The sequence below is a fragment of the Numenius arquata genome, chromosome 6, assembly GCF_964106895.1.
Source record: "Numenius arquata chromosome 6, bNumArq3.hap1.1, whole genome shotgun sequence".
Classification (NCBI taxonomy): Eukaryota; Metazoa; Chordata; class Aves; order Charadriiformes; family Scolopacidae; genus Numenius; species Numenius arquata.
In genome coordinates, this window is record NC_133581.1 from 31704283 (window position 1) to 31710441 (window position 6159).

The window sequence follows — 6159 nt, forward strand, 5'->3', positions numbered from 1 at the left end:
AAATACCCCATTCTGCAAAGAAATGGGCCTCACTTATTATTCCAAACTAATTTAGAAGGACCATTAGTTTTAGCTGTTTGCTTAGAAAATATAATCCTTATTCTAGAAAAAAAAATATGTATTTTTATGCATTAACATACTGTATTTAAAGGTGATAATCACTTTTACCCAATTTAGATAGCTATATGACAACATAATGATCAAATTAAACTTTTAATCGTTCTGAGAGGCAGATCGTGAGCAGTCAAGGCGGTATGGTCAATGCCTAAACGGTTTGTGCATATCTAAATTTTACTGAGTTATTATGCACTTTTCAGCTTTTCATGATCCTTTTTCCAGTGATGAGTAGAATGTAACCCTTCAACTGTAATTTCATGTGCCTCTTGTGTTTCATTTTGTCTATGTTAATGTGTTGTCTACTCTGTTCTTTCCACGTCAGGAACTGCCCTATTGCAGCAAGAGCTGTCTTGCTGCCTGGCCAGACACAAATTACTTAGTTTTGTATTGGTTTTTTTTGTTTATTTGTTTCAGGAAAAACATAATTTGGTTGGGTAGTGATTAGATAGGCTACAAAGCCTACATTTTTTTTGTAAACAGTATTTGTAATTGGAAGGTTTTGGGTTTTTTTTGCATTGGAGATCACATCTCCAAATTGCTAATATGTAAATGAACAAAATTAACTTTATCTCTTTGCTCAAAGCACTCAAAGTTACGGTACGCTGGCGTTCGAAGATGGGGAAAAAGCTAACTCTGAATGTACTCAAAGATCTAGTCAGAACTGACAGTGTGTTAAACATCTTCTGTAGCTGAAAAGACCTTACCTAACAAAAAATGGTTAGCTTGTTTCAGTGCATGTTTCTGGGTTTGATTTGGTTTTGTTCCCCCCTGTCTGTTCCTCTTTTGCAGTTTAATGCTGAACGTGCAGTAAAAGGTCAATTGGTTTCCAAGGTTCCAAGTCGGGGTTTTCCACTGGTTTGGCTTTGCACACTAAGGTCGTCATTTAAATAAATAGCTGAGGGGAATGTACACAAAATGCCTTATGCTTAAAGCCCTGAGCAAGTAGCGTTGTTCCAATTATATTAAATTAATCTGAGGACTGGAGAAAATAATAGGATAACTTTTTCTGAAATTTAGGGCATGTTCTATGCCCTAGGATTAAAAATCCTATCTTTACAGTTTATAGCAAGAAATGTTTAAATTCTAGCACAGAAGAGACAAGTGAGCAAAACTAATTTTTTAAGGTACATATTTGGCTTCTAGGAACTTCAGGTTTACAGTGTAAGAGTGTTCTTAGAGCTGTCTCTTCTAGCTGTGCTGCTCTGTTGTGCTATTAATAGAAAATGGAGTCTACTATGGGAAGATCTAGAAAGGATGAAAAAAATAAGCAGGTAGGGCTTTCAACAGGCTACAGAAAATTGCACTGTAGTTTATTGTACTGTTACTCATAAATATCTGTTTTATATTTTTATACATTACATCGGGTAACTTCAAAATGTCACGTTCCATGTACCATGTAGTCTTGTACCCAGGAAATGTATATCAGAATGTTTATACGGCACCTTTACAGCCCTGTCTCGAAGACTGCGACCGCTTTACTGAAGTTTACATGAAAAAAGTTTTACTGTTCTATTTTCATAAGGGGCTAGGCTCAAGAGGGAAGTTTAGCACAAAATATCATGCAATATGAAAGCTGTTACAGAATAAAGAATCACAGAAATGCAAAAATTTTAAAATCCAGCCTAAATGTTTGTGGTTTAGTATGTTTCTTTTTGTTAATAATAAGCTAAGATTCCTTCAGATCAGGCCCAGCAAAACAGCAGGCAAAACTGGAGCACCTTCTTTGCCCTAAGCTGAACATGAAAAACGTTTCTAGTATAAGCATCAGCTGGTACCAAATTATTTATAAATAAATCTAACATGGCTTTAAAAGGTAGTTAAATGTCTTTTCTGAAGGCCAATACACTTGAAACCTTTCATGAAGTGGTACGAAAACATATTCATGTGTCAGTGCTAGTGAACTTCCTCGGTTCCAGGTTGTATAGTCCCAAAAAGGTAAATACTGCGACTTTATATAAGCAAATAGAAGATATAAATACACGTTTATTACAAAAAGCTATGAGTTAAATTTGTCTTATTTGATTACTGTATGAAATGAAAGCTGAAAGTAACAGTCATGTAGAGTGTAATTTGGCACAAAATTCTGTTTTCCAAGATGCTGAAGAGACTTGAATTAGTCTTAGACTGCCTTAAGCATAGAAGCAGGATTATTTTTTTTTTTCTGACCTGACCCTCAATCAGAACTAACAAATGCATTGCGTCTTGGGTAAGTTTTAGAATCTATTATTTTGAAAAAAGTTTCATGTTTATAAAAAAAAAAAAAAAAAGCAGCTCCTGCTTCTGTTTCTCATACCATGAACTGGGGTTGAAGCATCTTTCTCCTGTGTGATGACCTACGAAGCTCTTCAGCCTCTGACCACATTTGCCTTACCCTGCAAATTTGGGGGGGCGGAGGCGGGGGAAGGAAATGGGGAGAGGCTATTTTAAGGTAAATTGGCAAACTAAAGGGAGTTGTATTTTGCTTATTTACTTGTAAATTGTTTTAAGCTTATGTACAGCTTTTCTCCTGGGGAAGAAGAAAAAAACAAACAGGAAGATGCGTTTCTTTTCAAATGGCATCTCGAAATGTAATATGTGGCGCTTTTGGTTTTGATTGGTGTTTTGTTTTTTTTTTACCAGAACAGTGTTAAATTGTCTGGATTTTAAAAGCTATTATGTTTTCCTTTGCTACTATTTTTTATTACTGCTTTCAGTATTTTTTTTTTATTCCACTTCTTGCTTATTTCCCAGGGAGTGTCCCGAACTTCTTGTAGCAATTGCTACTTCTGTGACGATTGTAACTTTGAACTTGTAAATACTTAAGGGCTGTTAGTGGCTATTAGCTGCTCAAATACAAAAAACCAAACCTTGCATGCTGTAAGTAAATACATCTGTTGGGCTAAAAGTTGTTTTTATTTCAGTATTTGCTTTCTCAATAGAAAACGGAGTTGTTTTTGGTTTTTTTCCACATGCAATACATAAGAGATTTAATAATTCCTTGGTATGAAGGGGCATTGCTGTCTTAACTCCTGTTGACTTCATGGGGAGTTCTGCAACTAGTTCCTTGTATATTACATGGAGAATGTGAGCCCTGAAGGTCCTGTGCGTGCTCTGATGTGCACACAGGTGTTGGTGTGTGTGAAGGGACTTGCCTTCTAAGGTGTAAATGTAATATCCTTGTTTTTGAGGTCTGAGAAATTGTTCTTTTTTAACATTGTACTTAGCCCAGTTTTTACAGGACTTTATTTTTAAAGGGCCTAACTTGGAAGCTGTTTCTTAGGAGCTGGAACTGGTTATGCATTTGTGACACTTGATAGATGACTTCTCTGCTGTACCATAATTGTGCTGAATGATGGCATCCCAGAATAACAGATAACTGTAGATAAAATGATGACAGAATTGATTCTTGGGCTATTGTAACTCAACTTACTGTAGTTGATTCTTGGGTGGTTTTTTGGTCTAGGTTATACAATTTACTGTTACATTCTACAAATGACTTTGAGGAATCTTTGACTTTTGTCAGAATTTTATTCTAATGGAAAGCTTGTGGCCTTTTTGTTCAAGCAGGAGTATATTAGCCTATATTAAAATTTACTGTAAATACTCTTATTTGTTGAATTGATAGAATAGTTCGGTCACTAATGTTTTTCCTCCTGTAATACTACTTGAAACAAAGGCAAACAAAGCTTAATTTGGAAACAAAATGTGTTACTGTGTGGCAGAGAGGATATAGCTCTTTAGGTGTTCTCTAAAAAGTGAGTATCACATGCTGGAGTTGAGGCAAACTTAACTATGCATTAGAACAATTTCTTTGCACTCCATTCTGCACCGGAAATAATTTGCGTGTTGGTAAGAGTCCATTCAACAAAATGAAGCAAAGCAATATGTACTCGCAATGTACAATTAGTAACTCTTCCTGTAGGATCAAAGAAGAACAGAGGGTATATAGGAGAATACCACCTTAAATGTATTGACCAGTAAATGTAAATTAAAAAGTGCTTTCAAGTTGGAGCATTTTATTAGTCACTGAACTTGGACTAAATTAGTCACTAAACTTCTCCCACAACTTTATTTTTGTTAGAAAGTGTAATGAAGAACAAGAGTGATATTCCTGAAATGGAAATTAGATCTTAAGACAATTCTAGATGTCTAAAATATCATAACTGAAACAGATCGGTCCAGGAGCTAGTAACCTGAAAAGTAGGAGCAAAGTCTGAGGGGGATTTTGTATTAAAATTAATGCACTTAAACATGATGCCAAAATTTGGCCAATACTTGATTTATATAAAATCTGTAGTACAATATAGATAGATATATATATAATATATTGCTTATTGGAGTTTAATTTTTTATGTACAGATTTTTTTCTTGTTACTGCATTCCCTGATAAAAGCAAGTGTTCATAAAATATAAAACAGCTTTGTCTGTATAATATAAAGCTGTATGTTAGCAGTATTTTGGGAAATAATGCAGTTGTAACCCCCTCTTTGAGAACTTTTATTTATAAAAAAGAAAAGTATTTTCAGATGCAAGCCCTGAGTTAGTTGAGGATTATATAATGGTTGCTGTATAATAGTGTACAACTGATGTTTTCAAAATTAATACATCAAACTCTTTGTGATATGATTGTTAATGATTTTATACTCATTGTACACTTTCTGCAGTTGTCAACTAATAACGAAATGCATAGTGACTGGTAACTGAAGTGTCTAATTTCATCTGCAATGAGTGGGTAATAAACTACTGTTGGATTCAAACGCGTTCTGTTGTGTTTATTCCTTCCAGTGCCAAGGGACACGTGGCTGGACACGTACCACAAGCATAAAACACTGATCACAAGAAAGCTTATATTTGTATTATTGTATAGCAATAATCATTTGAACGATATTACCTTTTTAAGGTGTGGACTTTAGACGCAAAATTTTAGGAAAAAGAATGAGGAAGTACTGGAAAGAGGTTTTTCTTTTTCGGCCGCCTTAAAATCTGGATTGCTTGGTTTCATATACTAAATAATAAAACAAGCTATTGATCAAACTGTGTACAAGGTTTAAGTTGTATCTTTCTTGTTGTATAGCTTTTGTCAGTTGTTGTATGCTGATAAATGGGTATGGAAGCATGCTCTTATTCTGACAAGGAACTTGCTTTCTAGGTAAGTGCCTGTTTTGGGTAAAAAATAGCTTCACAAGTTCTGAAACTGCTGAATTTTGGGTTTCCAGTGGGTGTCTGACGACTGCTTTGACTCATACTGCAGGTTTGATGAGATAGCTCAGTCCTTATTTGAAATCGGAATCCTCATAGAAAACAACAGCATGAGTTTGTATCCTGTTGGGTCACCTTCCACTAACTTCTGCTGATTTCCCAAATCTGCTCAGAAAATTGGCCAACTGTGGGTATTTTTTTCCCCAGACTAATGAAGATTTACAGATTTTCATGGAATGCATATAGCCAGTGTATTTGCATGAGCTTTGCTTAGTAAACCAGACTAATTGCAGACTACTCTTAATTTCAAATGTGTTTTGTTTTACCATGGTCCCAAGATGCTTTAACAAGCATGAGAAAGTATTAGTTCATTTGTATGTTTCTATTAAGTAGCCTGAAGCTACCTGAAGTGTAGCAAAAAAAATATTAATAAGAACTCTTGCTTCTCTCTTTCTGCAGCTGTACAATGCCCAATGAGCAGTTCAGTAATTGCAGAACACGCTAGAAGAGGTGGGAACTACCCCTTAAAAGGAAGCTGTTATGCTATTTCGAATCCATTTATTGGGCACTGTGGAGTGTTCCTCCTTGTTTTGTTAACTGGAAGGATTTAACGTGGAGCTAATGCACAAGATTGTACTTTTTACATAAGGTAAGAACTCCTACTTTTATGCTAAGTACATCTCCTACAACTTGCAGAGATTGCTGTGGTGGTGTTTTTGGGTTTTGTTTTGGTTTTTGTTTTGTCCTACCAAGGCCTTTTTGTCCTTTTAGAGCTGTCAAACCAGGATGTTAATTCCAAGGACCGCAGAAATGTATGATCTGTTGGTTATTAGTTTGTTCTGTAAGTGTAAAGATAGTTTTGAA